Here is a 16,392-nt window from a genome sequence, read left to right as displayed (position 1 = left end):
CTTGTATCATATGATCTCACGCATCTAGGGGAAATAATGAACAACATAAACTGATGAACAAAAACAGACCCGGAGACAGGGAAGCATCAATCAGACTGTCAAACCTCAGAGGGAAAGCAGGGGAGGGTGGGGGGAAGGGGGAGAGATCAACCAAAGGACTTGTATGCATGCATATAAGCCTAACCAGTGGTCACGGACAACAGGGGAGTGAGGGCATACGTGGGGAGGGGTTTGGGATGGGAATGGGGGGATGAGGACAATTATGTGATATCATAATCAATAATTTTAAAAAATGAAGTAATTTTCACCTACACATGCCATTTTTCATTTTTGCCTCATTATTTAAATGTGATTGGACTTTATACTATGAAAACTTTCTAGAGGCACAAATAGTCAACTTCATAAGCCAATTAAAAATAGGATTTGTATCTACGTTTTGTTTCTCAGGAAACTTTTCAAGAATTTTAAAGAGAGATAATCTAATTACTGTTTAAAGTGTTAGGATAGCACCATACATATGGATACCAGATGAAATGAATGTCTATAAATCTCCATAAAATTACAGTTGAATACTTATCCTATATGTGCTACCCATTTAGGTCTAAATTAGGTGTAAATATGTTGTCCTTTCATTTACTATAAAGTTGAGTGAGCCTAGCAACTCTTTGCGACCCACTGAATGAAAAAGACATAAAACCCGCAAAATGGGAAGACCTCAACTATAACTACACTCCAGCACTAGAAAGGATTTTTTCAGAAAATATGTAAAAGGACCTGAATACCAAAATAGATATTTTCTCTAATGAAACACAGGGTTCAATTCCTTCCTTTGCTGGTAAATGCAAGACTTAAATATTAAATTGCTCAAATTTATCCCCACAAACACAATGACTTCCTTCTTACGGCCAAGGGCCAAGATGAGCGTTACTCATGCATGTAACTCTCTACACTGGCCCACACTGAACTATGCACACACCAAAAAAGCACAGACCTCTTTAGTTGCCAAGGAATGTTTTCAAGAATGAGTTTAATACCTGATTCCTTAATGCAGTTGCAGATCCTAACAATTTTCTCTGGATTGGGATCCTTTTATAATGTCTACCTTGGTAAATTCCCTAATTCCTGAATTCAATTTACTCTTTGGTAAAATGGGTATTCCTTCATTTTAGAAGGCTGGAAGTGTTTGACTCTTTTTATTACATGCTTACACCGCCTTGTAGAAAGTTTTTTTGAAAGCACTCCTTAATGAATTTTACACAAAATGCTGCTTTCCAGTTAAGTGGTTTAAATTCAGTTTTGAACTGATTTGAACCCGAATCAAACACTGTATGCAACTGATTGGGGTGTCATTAACTCAAGAAGGATTCCTTTTGTGTGTGCGACCACAGCTAGCAACCATATTCTAGGCCTTGTTTGGTGGTGTTATCCCCTTAACACACACTCAATTTTTCTTAAAAAAAAAAAAAAAATCCAATTTCCATTTTACCTCCCCTGCATTGCGAAGACAGCGTTGAAATAATTGGGCAATAACCCGATTAAAAGCCCCCGGGTTTTTCCTCCGGGGGTCACCCACGACTCGACCAGAGAGGAAGCAGAGTTAGACTAAAGTTGCCACAGTTTGCCCACCGCGCCGTCCGGGAGCCCGCCCGCCGGCGACTTCCGCCGCGCCGGTGACAGGCTCCGCCCCGCCCCCTCGAGCCCGAGATTCGTCGGAATTTTCCCGCGATGCCGCGGGGGGCGGGGGGCCGCTCGCCAGGCCCCAGAGTGCACTGCGGGCGCGCCGGCTCCACTGCTGAGCGACCGCGGGAAAATTCCAAAAAAAGTCAAAACAAAACAAAAAAAACAGTAGGAGGCGAAGCCACATTTTCAAGCCACAGAACTCGGGCGGTGGCGTCCTTCCCGCCGCGGCCCAAACTGCTGAAGCAGCTCTGGCGCGGACCACCGGGTAAGAGGCCGCAGCACACCGCGAAGGCGGCCGCTTCCTCTGGGGGTCCGGCCGACACGTCAGCCCGGGCGTGGGGGTGGCAGGGAAGACTCGCGAGAACGCCCGTCCGCCGCGCTCGGCGGCCGTAGGTGGGAGAGCGGGCTCCCGCCGCGTGCTGGGGGCGAGGAGGGGCGGGGGGTCGGGGCGTGGGGTGGCGCCGGCTCGCGCAGGGGCGGGGCCGGCCGGGGGGCGGGGCCGGCGGAGGGGTCCCCGGGAGAGGTGGCAGATGCGACTGGGTTTTGTAGTTCTTTTTGTTCCTGGACGCAGGCTGCCAGGTCTTCGAGGAGGGGCGCGGAGGGGAATGTCTTCGCCCCGGATCCGGGGAGCTGTGACAAGCTCGCCTCTTCGAACCCTGCACCCTCTACAGCCGGCCCGCTCTCCGCTCCTCCTCCCCTCCCGCTCCGACGCCGGGAGGGGGCGAGGCCCAAGGAGAGGAGCCCGGGCGCGGTCGCTACCCTCTCGCCCTCAGGCCTGTCCGCCTAGGCGGGGAGGAGGGTTTTGATGGACTTTCCTCTCCCCACCACTGTCTTTGAAGGCCAGGCCAAATCGGGTCCAAAACCCTTCAAATATTTTTTTTAGGGGGGTGTTGTTGGTTGGCTTGCCTTTTTTTCTCTTTTTTTCTCCAGGGTCGTGTTGTGTCTGGAGAGGGGAAAGGATTTGGAGTTTTGGAAACATGACAAATTGGGGACCAGAATTTTAAGGAAAGAGGCCGAGGAATTTTCTGGCCAAGATCTGTGTGTGCCTGTGCTTTTTGTCCTAATCTGAAGCTTGGAAAGCTCCCGGGCTCCTGGGTTTATTCTAACTTGTGTCCCATTTAATGAATGGATCTTAACTGAGATGTGATTGATTGGTTTATCAGAGGAACAGGGCACTTTTGGGCCACCCAACTTCAGCTGTTGGTGGATGTCACTCACCTTCAGTGATGTGCAGCTCAGAACGTTTTCTCATTACTCCCCTCAAGAGGGGAGGGAAGGTTGTTACAAGTGACAGAATTCATACCATGTGTTGGGATGAGTTATTACATGCTTATTTATTACATAAGCTTAGATAGAAAACATGTTCATTGTGACTTTATCCATTAAACTTAAACCAAATTGAGGTTTCAGTCTAATGTACTGTGCCAGATTCACATGGAAATAAGCACATATATACATTACTCATATACAAGAAAGATTGCATCCAAAAAGAATTTGCTTTTTCTAGTTAAATCAAAGGCCTTTTACCCCAGGGTAAAAGTTAGATCCTGCTTTAGAATTTGACTATGTTTTGTTATACATTTTCATTCATTTTTCTCATTATTCAGCCATATTCCTCTTGATTTCTTTTTTTTAATTTTTAAAATCTTTATTGTACAGGTTATTGCAGTTGTTCCTCTTTTTCCCCCCCCCCATAGCTCCCCTCCACCCGGTTCCCACCCCACCCCACCACACCCCATGCCCTTACCACCCCCCCCCCACTGTCCTCATCCATAGGTGTATGATTTTTGTCCAGTCTCTTCCCGCACCCCCCACACCCCTTTCCCCCCGAGAATTGTCAGTCCACTCGCTTTCTATGCCCCTGATTCTATTACATTCACCAGTTAATACTGTTCATCAGATTTTTTATTCACTTGATTTTTAGATTCACTTGTTAATAGATATGTATTTGTTGTTCATAATTTTTATCTTTACCTTTTTCTTCTTCTTCCTCTTCCTAAAGAATACCTTTCAGCATTTCATATAATACTGGTTTGGTGGTGATGAACTCCGTTAGCTTTTTCTTATCTGTGAAGCTCTTTATCTGCCCTTCAATTCTGAATGATAGCTTTGCTGGGTAGAGTAATCTTGGTTGTAGATTCTTGCTCAGGTGTCCTCAAACTACGGCCCCCGGGCCACACGTGGGTGTTTTTGCCGTTTTGTTTTTTTACTTCAAAATAAGATATGTGCAGTGTGCATAGGAATTTGTTCATAGTTTTTTTTAAACTATAGTCTGGCCCTCCAACAGTCTGAGGGACAGTGAACTGGGCCCTGTTTAAAAAGTTTGAGGACCCCCGTTCTTGCTATTCATCACTTTGAATATTTCTTGCCACTCCTGTCTGGCCTGCATAGTTTCTGTTGAGAAATCAGCTCACAGTCGTATGGGGACTCCCTTGTAGGTAACTAACTGTTTTTCTCTTGCTGCTTTTAATATTCTCTCTTTGTCTTTTGCTCTTGGCATTTTAATTATGATGTGTCTTGGTGTGGTCCTCTTTGGATTCCTTTTGTTTGGGGTTCTCTGTGCTTCCTGGACTTGTAGGTCTATTTCTTTCACCAGTTAGGGTAAGTTTTCTGTCATTATTTCTTCAAATAGGTTTTCAGTATCTTGCTCTCTCTCTTCTTCTGGTACCCCCATAATTCGGATGTTGGTACGCTTGAAGTTGTCCCAGAGGCTCCTTACACTATCTTCATATTTTTGGATTCTTTTTGCTTTTTGCTTTTCTGGTTGGGTGTTTTTTTGCTTCTTCGTATTTCAAATCTTTGACTTGATTCTTGCGATCCTCTAGTCTGCTGTTGGATCTCTGTATATTATTCTTTATTTCAGTCAGTGTATGCTGAATTTCTAGTTGGTCCTTTTTCATATCCTCGAGGGTCTCACTAAATTTATCGGCCTTTTCTAGAAAATTCTTGAAAAACCTTATGACCGTGGTTTTGAACTCTATATCCAGTCATTTGCTTTCCTCCATTTCTTTCATTTGTGACCTGTTTCTATGTCTCCGCATTTTGGCTGCTTCCCTGAGTTGATAGAGTAGCGTTGTGTGGTATGTGTCCTATATGGGCCAGTGGCTCAGCCTCCCCAGTTACCTGAGGTGGACACTCTTGGTGCACCCGTTTGTGGGCTGTGTGCACAGTCTTGTTGTCGTTAAGCCTTGATTGTTGTTGGTATCACTGGGAGGAATTGACCTCCAGGCCAATTGGCTGTGAGGATCAGCTGTGTCTACTGTGGGAGAACTTCTGTGCTGAAGACACCCTTATGAGACAAGACTTGCAAAAGCCTCTGTGCTCAGCTTGGATGGGGCGAGTCTCAGGGCGGAGCAGACAGCATTGGTTTCCCGTCAACCCTGCCCTAATAGGCCCCTTCGTCTCAGTGTCCTGTGGTAATCGCTGCAGGTACCTCTGAGAGAAAGCCGCCCTCGAGTTCCGCCCACTGCCAGACAGTCCAGTTTCTCCCCGAATGAGTCTGGGTCCCCAGAGTCTCGCTTGGAACTGGAGTTAAGAGCTGTCGGGAGCTTTTGTCTCCCTCCCAGTTGATAAAGCCAGCCGCGTATGCAGTTGCCCGCTCTCTCTGCGTGCGCGCGCCTCAGTACCTCTGCCTTCCACAGTTCCTCTGAATCTCAGTGTGCTTTTCTCTTTCCTGACAGTCCAGTTTCACCCCGTATGAGTCTGGGTCCCCAGAGTCTCGCCCGGAACTGGAGTTCAGAGCAGTCGGGAGCTTTTGTCTCCATCCCGGTTGAGAAAGTCAGCCGCGTACTCAGTTGCCAGTCCTCTCCGCGCGCCGCCTCTCAGTACCTCTGCCTCCTGCAGCTCCTCTGAGTCTCAGTTGCTTTTCTCTTTCCTTCTAGTTGTAGAATTTCCACTCAGCCAGCTTTCCTGTGTTTCTGGATGGTGTCTTTTTTGTCTTTTAGTTGTAGTTTTGAAATTGTTTTGCGAGGCAGCAGTTTAGGTGTTTACCTATGCCGCCATCTTGGTTTCTCTCTCCTCTTGATTTCTTGAAAAATATTTGCTAAGGTTCCGGAAAAGACAGGCAAACTCTATATTAGACTTTTTTCTTCCGTTCTTTAATAATAAAAAGCATTAACTTGGTTGGCTGAGTGTGGAAAATGTGTTGCTGCATGCATGTGAAACTGTGCATGTACATTTAAAAATAAGTGGTGTTTTAAACTAGTTCCATATTTCAGCAAGTAGTTCCAGTAACAATTATACAAATTTTGTATTTATGAAAACCAGCTACAGGGAGGCCAGCCTGGGCAGTAGAAAGTTGGATTGATTAGCTAAGCTGCATAGAGTGCCGGAGAAATCTCACATGTGCGGCAGTTCCAAGTTGGTAGTGGTGAAGCCTCAAATCAGGCTTGAAATCAGCACCAAATGCATTTATAAAATTTTATTTTAGCTGGGTGGGGTATGATCTTGTTTATGGCTCCTGAATGACTGATTTTAAGATGAAAGAACACCTTTGGAGAAGTATATTGCGTTTGCAGTGTTTTAATAAAAATGCGTAAGTAGAGAAGGAAAAAGTTAATTCATCAGAAAAGTTAGGTAACAATGCAAATCTTTTATTTTTTAATATAAAATCTTTTTTTTGAATCAGTTTGGAAGAGACCTTGCAAAGTTATCTGGTTCATTCTCTTAGATTCTTCATAATCCCTCCTGGGTATATAGAAATCATTTCCCTGTTAACATCTCTAATATAAGAACATCTATAATCTTCCTGATACCTTTCTCTAGTTATAAAAAGGTACATTTCTAATGGAAATCACCTTTTTGAAACAATATACTCTGATATATAAAGAATTAAGTGTTTATTTAGTAAATTTAGTAGATTTTTAGAATTGTGCAATGATTACCACTATTCACTTTTAAAACATTTGCATCATCATAACAAGTTTGTGTTTGCAAGTTCATACTGAATCCTGGCTCTGGCTTTCAAGACCTCAGACAACCATTGGTTTGCTTTCTGTCTGTGTAGATTAGCCTTTCTGGACATTTCATATGAATGAATTCATAAAGTAAGTGCTGTCTTGTTTTGGGCTTTTTTCACTTAGCATAATGTGTTTGAGATTTATCCATGCTGTAGCATGTGTAAGTAGTTCATTTATTTGCTGAAAAGTATCCTATTGTGTGGACATACCACATCTTGTTTATCCATTCATCAGTTGATGGACACTTGAGTTGCTTTTGCTTTTTGGCTATTATGAATAATGCTGATTTTAGCATTTGTGTGCAAGTGTTTGTGTGGACATATGTTTTCATTTTTCTTGAATAGATACATGAGTGGAATTGCTGGATTGTATAGTAAGTTTGTGTTAGCAAATTATCTTCACTCTTCCCATTTTTATTTTACATACAAATTGTTGGAAGTTAACTTTACAATTTAATCTTTAGGCAACGAAATATTCAGTGAGATTATCGCCATACAGTCAGCAATAAATACAATAACTCTTGGGATTGTGCATCTGCTCATTTTGAAAAAAGGGTAAAACCTTGTTTATTTGTAAGAAGGATAGCTCTATCTTGTAAGGTAGCCAATGGGTCAAAAAGGAAATTACAAAGAAAATTAGAAAATATCTTGAACTGAATGAAAACAAAACCACAACTTATTGCCCTGACTGGTTTGGCTCAGTGGACAGAGCGTCGGCCTGTGGACTGAAGGGTCCCAGGTTTGATTCCGGTCAAGGGCATGTACCTTGGTTGCGGGCACATCCCCAGTAGGGGGTGTGCAGGAGGCAGCTGATCGATGTTTCTCTCTCATCGATGTTTCTAACTCTCTATCCCTCTCCCTTCCTCTCTGTAAAAAATCAATAAAATATATTAAAAAAACACACCCCACAACATATTAAAATTTGTGAGATGCTGTTTAAACAGTGCTTAAAAAGAAATTTGTAACTTTAAACAGTTGTATTAGAAAAGAATAAAGGCTGCAAATTAATAACTTAAGCTCCTACCTTAAGAAATGAGAAAAAGGAGCAAACTAAACTCAAAGCAAGAAGAAGGAAAGATACAATAAAGAGAACAGTGGAAATCAGTGAAATAGAAAACAGAAAAACAATAAGTAAAGTCAATGAAATGAAGAATTGATCCCTAATTTGTAATTAAAATTTTTCCCATAATGGAACATCCAGGAATAGGTAACTTCAGGGGTGAATTCCATCAAATATTGAAAGAAGAAATAACACTTATCCTTCACAACCACTTTCGGGAAATATGAGAAGGGAACACTTCCCAACTCATTCTAAAATGCCAGTATTACCTAAAACCAAAACCAGACAGACATCACAAGAAAATTACCCACCAGTATTTCTCATAAACATAGACACAAATATGCTAAACAATATTACTAAACCAAATTCAGTAACATATGAAAGAATTATATACCATGACCAAATGGAATTTATCCCAGGAATGCAAAGTTAGTATAACATTCAAAAATCAGTTAATGTAATAAATTATATTAGTAGAATAAACAAAACCACATCATCATCTCAATAGATACAGAAGAGCATCTCACAAAATCCAACATTTATTCATGATAAGAACTCCCAACAATCTAGGAACAGAAGGAAAGTTTCTCAACCTGATAAAAAGCATTTATGAAAAATGTATGGCTGACATCATAATGTATCTTGGTAAAAGATTAAATGTTTTTCCCCTAAGATTGGAAAAAGTTAAGAATGTTCACTCCCCTCTCACCCCACCTTTCTTCTATTCAACAATGTACTGGAGGTGATAGGCAGAAAAAAATAAAGGCATCCAGATACAAAGGGAGAAATAAAACTGTCTGTGTGTCTATATTCATAGATGACATGACAGTTTATGTAGAAAATTCTAAGGAATTCACAAAAAAGCAAAACCTGCATGAAATAAATACAAGGATACAAGATCAGTATACATCAACTGTATTTTTATACTATACTGGCAGTGAACAACCCAAAAATGAAATTTGAAAAAGTTCTATTCACAATAGCATCAAACATGAAAATACTTTGGAAAAAAGTTAACAAAAGCAGGACAAGACTTGTATAATGAAAATTACAAAAATGGCTGAAAGAAATTAAAGATCTAAATGAACAGACATTCCATGTTCATGTTAAGTTGGCAATTCGTCCCCAAACAGATCTACAGAGTCAATGCAATTTCTATTAAAATCCATCCCAATAGACTTTTTTTTGGAAATAATGACAAGCAGTTACTAAAATTTATATGGAAATGTCAGGAACCCAGAATAGCCGAAACAATTAGAAAAAGAAAAAGAGCAATGAAATAATTATACTACCAATTTCAAAATTTACTATAAAGCTATCAATCAAGACAGCATGCTGCTGGTATCACTGAAACAGAAATGAGAGTCTAGAAATAATTTATGGTCAATTGACTTTTGACAAAAGTGCCAAGGCAATTAAATGAAGAAAGGACAGTTTTTTTCAACAAAGAGTTCTGAAACAATTGAGTATCCACATGCAAAATGATGAAGAATTTGGACCCATATCTCATACCATGCACAAAAGTTAACAGAAATTGATCATAAATCTAAAGCATGATCCAAGAAAAGAAAGAAAAAAAAAAAAGAGAAATTGGACTTCCTCAAAATTAAAAATGTTTTGCTTCAAAAGATAACATTAAAAAAAAAAAAGGAAAAGACAAGTAACAGACTGGGAGAAATTATTTGAAAAACATGTATCTGTTAATGAGCTTGTAACCAGAATATACAAAGAATGCTTAAAACCCAGTATTAAAATAAGCAACCCAATAAAAAATGGAAAAAAGATTACAATAGATACTTCAAAGAAGAAGTAGGAATTGCTGATAAGCACGTGGAAATATATTCAACATCATTAACCAATAATTAAATGCAAACTAAAACTACAAGAAGATACTACTTCATACCCACTAGGATGGCTATAAGAAAAGGTACAATTAACCAGTTCAGTTGGTTGGAGCATCCTTCTGTGCACCAAAGGTTACAGGTTCTATTCCCAGTCAGGGCACATCCCAGTCAGGTTGTGGGTTTGATCCATGGGAAGGCAACCAATCAATGTTTCTCTCTCTCTTTCTTTCTTTCTTTCTTTCTTTCTTTCTTTCTTTCTTTCTTTCTTTCTTTCTTTCTTTCTTTCTTTCTTTCTTTCTTTCTTTCCTTTTCTTTTCTTTTCTTTTTTCTTTTCTTTTCTTTTTTCTTTTCTTTTCTCTCTCTCTCTCTCTCTCTCTCTCTCTCTCTCTCTCTCTCTCTCTCTCTCTCTCTGTTTTTCTGTCACTTCCCCTCTCTCTAAAACTAATAAGCATGTCTTTGGGTGAGGATTAGAAACCAAACAAAAAGGAAAAGAAAGCTTTAAAAAAACAAGTGAAAATGTGGAAAAATTGAAACCTCCTACATTGTTGGTGGGAACATAAAATGGTTTGTCAGTTTATTTTGTTTATTAGATTCCACATATAAGTAAGGTCATGTGATAGTTGTCTTTCTCTGATGGGCTTATTTTGCTTAGCATAATTCTCTGCAGGTCCATCCATGCTGTCACAAAGGGTAAGAGATCCTTTTTTATAGCCGAATATTATTCCATTGTATGAATATACCATAGCTTTTTATCCACTCATCTACTGGCAGTTGGGCTGTTTCAAGATCTTAGCTATTGTAAATAATGTTGCTATGAATATAGGGGTGTGTATATTCTTTCTGATTGGTGTTTCAGGATTCTTAGCATCTATTCCCAGAAGTGGGATTGCTGTGTCAAAAGGCAGCTCTATTTTTTAATTTTTTGAGGAACCTCCATACTGTTTTCCACAGTGACTGCACCAGTCTGCATTCCCACCAGCAGTATACTAGGGTTCCATTTTCTCCACCATCCTCGCCAGCACTGCTGTTTGTTGATTTACTGATGGGAGCCATTCTGGCAGGTGTGAGGTGATACCTCATTGTAATTTTAATTTGCTTCTCTGATGATTAGTGACATTGAACATTTTTTCATATGTCTATTGGCCATCTGTATCTCCTATTTGGAAAAGTGTCTATTCAGGTCCTTTGCCCATTTTTTAATTGGATTGTTTGTCTTACTGGTGTTGAGTTGTAGAAGTTATTTTTAAGTCTTTTATCCATTTTGAGTTTATTTTTGTGTGTGGTGTAAATTGGTGGTCTAGTTTCATTGTTTTTCTTGTACCTGTCCAATTTTCCCAACATCATTTATTGAAGAGACTGTCTTTACTGCATTGTATGCTCTTGCCTCCTTTGTCAATTATTAATTGACCATAAAGGTGTAGATTGATTTCTAGGGCTATTTTTTTGTGTTCTATTGGTCTATATGCCAGTACCAGGGTGTTCTAATTACAATGGCCTTGCAGTGTAGTTTGATATTCAGTATTGTGTTTCCTCCAACTTTGTTCTTCTTTATCAAGATTGCTGTGGCTATTTGGGGTGTTTTTGGTTTCATATACATTTTTAGATTATTTTTTCTAGTTCTGTGAAATATGCCATTGGTATTTTAATAGGAACTGTATTGAATCTATAGATTGTTTTAGGTAGTATGAACATTTTAATGATGTTAATTTTTCCAGTCCATGAACATGGTATATGCTTTTACTTATTTTTGTCTTCCTTAATTTCTTTCTTCAATGTCATATAGTTCTCTGAATAGAGATCTTTTGCCTCCTTGGTTAAATTTATTCCTAGATACCTTATTATTATTATTTTTTAATTGCAATAGTAAATGGGGTTGTTTTCTCAGTTGCTCTTTCTGGTAGTTCTTTATTGGTATACTAGAGGCCCAGTGCATGAATTTGTTCATGGGTGGGGTCCCTCGGCCTGGCCAGCGATCAGAGCCGATTGGGGCCATCTCGCTCAGTCCCCATTGGGGCCAGCAGGCCAGGGGGAGGGACCGTGGGAGGTTGGCTGGCTGTGGGAGGTTGGCTGTGTGAGTGCACTGACCACCAGGGGGCAGCTCCTGCATTCAGTTTTCCCTCTGGTGGTCAGTGTGCGTCATAGCTACTGGCCAGTTGTCCTGTTGTCCAGTCATAACGGTCGCTTAGGCTTATATATATATATATACTAGAGGCCTGATGCATGAAAATTCATGCAAGAGTAGGCTTTCCTTCCCCCAGCTGCCAGCACTAGCTTCCCTCCAGCACCTGGGACCCTGGCGGCTTCGCTCCAGCCCCGGCTTTGTCTGAAAGAACGTCTGGAATGACGTCTGGACGGATGTCCAGTCTAATTAGCATATTACCCTTTTATTATTCTAGATCAGTGGTTCTCAACCTTTTTAATGCCGCGACCCTTTAATACAGTTCCTCATGTTGTGGTGACCCCCAACCATAAAATTATTTTTGTTGCTACTTCTAACTGTAATTTTGCTGCTGTTATGAATCGTAATGTAAATATCTGTGTTTTCTGATGGTCTTAGGCTCTACAGCAGCGGTTCTCAACCTGTGGGTCACGACATTATGATTCATTAACAGTAGCAAAATTATAGTTATGAAGTAGCAAGGAAAATAATTTTATGGTTGGGGGTCACCATAACATGAGGAACTGTATTAAAGGGTCGCAGCATTAAAAAGGTTGAGAACCACTGTTCTAAATAGATAAAAATACCATTGATTTCTGGATGTTGATTATGTACCCTGCAACTTTCCTGATTTTATTTATTAGATGTAGTAGTTTTTTGATGGAGTCTTTAGGGTTTTTTATATATAATATCATGTCATCTGCAAATAAGGACAGTTTTACTTCCTCCTTTCCAATTTGGATGCCTTTTATTTCTTCTTGTCTGATTGCTATGGCTAGAACTTCTAGTACTATCCTATATAATAAAAGGCTAATATGCAACTCGACCGAACGGCCGAACGACCGGTCGCTATGACATGCAGGAGCTGCCCCTTGGTGGTCAGTGCGCTCCCATAGGGGGAGTGCCACTCAGCCAGAAGCCCTGAGCCCAGCTCACAGCTGGCGAGCGCAGCGGAGGTGGCAGGACCCTGTCCCACCTCCGTGGCAGTCAGACATCCCCTAAGGGCTCCCGGACTGCTAGAGGACGCAGGCCGGGCTGAGGGACCCCCCCCCCCCACTCCAGTGCAGAATGGTGAAAGTGGACATCCCTATTCTGTTCCTGAACTTAAGGAAACACTTTTAATTTTTGACCATTGAGTATGACGTTGGCTATAGGTTTTTCATATGTAGTCTTTATTATATTGGGTATGATCCCTCCATTCCCACTTTGCTTACAGGTTTTATCATAAATGGGTACTGGATTTTATAGAATGCTTGTTCTGCATCTGTTGATATGATCATGTGATTTTTATTTTTCATTTGGCTTATGTGATGTATCACATTTATTGATTTGTGAATATTGTACCAACCGTGTACCCCCAGAATAAATTCCACTTGGTCATGGTGTATGATTTTTTTTTAATACATTTTATTAATTTTTTACAGAGAGGAAGGGAGAGGGATAAAATCTTAGAAACATCGATGGGAGAGAAACATTGATCAGCTGCCTCCTACTGGGGATGTGCCCACAACCAAGGTACATGCCCTTGACTGGAATCAAACCTGGGACCTTTCAGTCCGCAGGCCGACGCTCTATCCACTGAGCCAAACTGGTTAGGGCGGTGTATGATTTTTTTTAATGTATTGCTGTATCTGATTTGGTAATAATTTGTTGAGGTTTTTAGCATTTGTTGGCTTATACTTTTCTTTTTTGCCGTGTCTTTATCTGATTTTGGTATTATGATAATGTTGGCCTTGTAAAAAGAGCTTGGAAGTCTTCCCTCTTCTAGTATTTTTTGGAATACAGGCAGTCCTCGGGTTACGTTGGACTCGATATACATCGTGATATACATCGTTTCGTGGTTACGTTGCCATCTCCCATTTACTTATAAAAAAAAGTTCCATCATTTCGACGTATGTACATATGTGCTTTATGTTTTTTATTATTTATTTACCACAAGTAAAGGTCAGGAATTGTTATCTTTCTTTTACATTTTTTTTTACTGTTTCACTTCATTACTGCTGTGTATGTGCTCCATGTGAGTGACATAGGTACTTATGTAGGTAGGTTCCGACTTACGGTGAAAATCGCATTATGTTGCGCTGTAGGAACGGATCTCCAATGTAACCCGAGGACCTACTGTATTTTGAGGAGGATTGGTGTTAGTTCCCTTTGAATGTTTGATAAAATTCACCTGTGAAGCCATTTGGTCCAGGACTTTTGTTTGCTGGGAGTTTTTTGGTCTTCTTTTTATTACTCTTTCCATTTCATTAGTTGTTATTGGTCTATCCAGGAGTTCTGATTCTTCCTGATTCAGTATTGGAAGATTGTATGTTTCTAGGAACTTGTCCATTTCACCCAGATTGGCTATTTTGATGACATACCATGGTTCATAATATTTTCTTAAATCATTTGTATTTCTGTGGTGTCTGTTGTTACTTCTTCTCTTTCATTTCTGATTTTATTTATTTGGGTCTACTCTCTTTGATTCTTGATGAGTCTTGTTAAAGGTTCATCAATCTTGTTTATCCTTTCAAAGAACCAGCTTTTGGTTTCATTGATCCTTTGCATTTTTTTAAGTTTCTATATCATTTATTTCTGTTCTGATCTTTATTATTTCCTTCCTTCCACTTACTCTAGGCTTTTCGTGCTGTTCTTTTTCTAGTTCTTTTAGTTGTAGAGTTATATTGTTTCCTAGAGATTTTTCTTGCTTCTTAAGGTAGGCCTATAATGCTATGAACTTCTCTCTTAGGACTGCTTTTACTTTGTCCTATAGCTTTTGGGTTGTTTGTGTGTTAATTTTCATTTTTTTCCAGGATTTTAAAAAATATCTTCCTTGATCTCAATGGTAACCCACTCATAATTTAATATCATGCTATTTAGCCTCTTTGTATTTGAATGTTTTTGAGTGTTTTTACTATAGTCGATTTCTAGTTTTATGCCATTGTCATCTGAGAAGATGCTTTATATGATTTCAATCTTCTTGAACTTACAACTTATTTTTGTGTCCTAACATATGGTCTATCTTTGAGAATGTTCCCTGTGCACTTGAGAAGAATGTATATTTTGCTACTTTTGGATGAAATATTCTATAAATATCAATTAAGCCATGTGATCTAGTGTGTTGTTTATTTTTTCTGTTTCATATTGATTTTTGTATGGAAGATCTATCCATTGATGACAGTGAGGTGTTAAAGTCCCTTACTATGTCTGTATTTTGCTGTCAATTTCACCTTTAAAGTTTTCTAAGGTTTTCTTTCTTTTTTTTTTCTGATATATTTAGGTGCTCCTTTATTGGGTGCATATATGTTTATCCTTTTGTTGGATTGATCCCATTAGTATTATGTAGTGACTTTCTTTGTCTCTTGTTATTAAATTTGTTTTAAAGTCTATTTAGTCAGATGTAAGTATTGGTACTCCAGCATTTTCTTTGGTTTGCATTTGTATGGAAAATTTTTTTCCATCCCTTCAGTTTCATTTTGTGTGAGTCTTTTGTCCTGAGGTGGGTCTCTCATAAACAGCATATATATGGGTCATGTTTTCTTATCCATGCAGCTATTCTATGCCTTTTGATTGAAGCATATACATTTAAGGTTATTATTGATAGGTACTTATTTATTACCAGTTAAAATATATTTTTATTGATTTCAGAGCACAAGGACGAGAGAGAGAGAGAGAGAGAGAGAGAGAGAGAGAGAGAGAGAGAGAGACATCAGTGATGACAGAGAATCATTGATCAGCCGCCTCTTGCACGCCCCCCTATTGGAGATCGAGCCTGCAACTTGGACATGCCACGAATCACAGAGCATTGTCTTCTTTCCGAAGTGATTTGGCCTTGCAGTCGATGTTGATAGTTGACCTGGATCAAATGATTTTGTGCATTTGGGATTCTCAAAATAAATCCACTTTTCATTGCCAGTCACAATTCGATGCAAAAAAGACTTTCTTTCGTGCCATTGAAGCAACATTTTACTGATGACTTATCGGTTTTCCATTTGTCTTTCGTTCAGTTGATGTGGCACCCATTTTCCTTCCTTTAAAATCTTTCCCATTGCTTGTAAGCAATTGGAAATGGTTTGCTGAGCAATGTTTAATCTTTCTGCAAGTTGTTTTTGAGTTTGACGCACATCTTCATCCAATAATGCTTGTAATTGTTGGTCTTCAAACTTTATCGGTTGACCTGGACATTCTTTGTCTTTCACATTGAAATCATCACTTTTAAAGTGCTTAAACCAGCATTCACAAGTATCTTGAGATGGACCATGTTCACCATAAGCTTCCCGAAGTATACGATAACTTTCAGTAGCACTTTTCTTCAAAATAAAGTAATGAATTACAACTTCCCGCAAATGCTCTTTTTTTGGCACGAAATTTGACATTTTTAAGCTTAAAAATATCTATGATGTTAACACCTTCAGAAAATTTGACATATGAAGTTTGAAGCTTGCTGTCAATACAACAAAATAGCATACATATCAAATCGCATATACATCAACATATGTGTAACTCCATCTATTGAAAAAAAACTCCGCATTATTAACTGGTACACCCGGTGTAAGTATTTTATGTAAATTTAATCTATTTTAGCAGGATCTGAGATCTGGAGTCTAGACTCTGGTGACTACCCATGACAGGTGAGACTGCTGTTTTTCACTCACAGAAAATGATTCAGGGCAGGCGTTATAGAAGAATATGAACTGAGCTCTGTCGTTCT

General features: G+C 39.6%; 1 protein-coding gene across 6 annotated transcripts in view; it reads left to right on the top strand.

Moving 5' to 3' along the window:
* The first annotated feature begins 1,749 nt into the window (after window positions 1-1,749).
* Window positions 1,750-16,392, top strand: part of FANCC (FA complementation group C) — a 272,848-nt gene continuing 258,205 nt past the window's right edge. For all 6 annotated transcript variants that reach the window (XM_079789833.1, XM_079789832.1, XM_079789829.1 and 3 more), the window contains exon 1: window positions 1,750-1,945. The gene's annotated coding sequence lies outside the window, so the exon portion shown is untranslated. The remainder of the gene's footprint in view (window positions 1,946-16,392) is intronic.

This window comes from Cnephaeus nilssonii (genome assembly GCF_951640355.1).
Source record: "Cnephaeus nilssonii genome assembly, chromosome: 14".
Taxonomy (NCBI): Eukaryota; Metazoa; Chordata; class Mammalia; order Chiroptera; family Vespertilionidae; genus Cnephaeus; species Cnephaeus nilssonii.
This window is presented reverse-complemented; position numbering and strand designations above follow the sequence as displayed.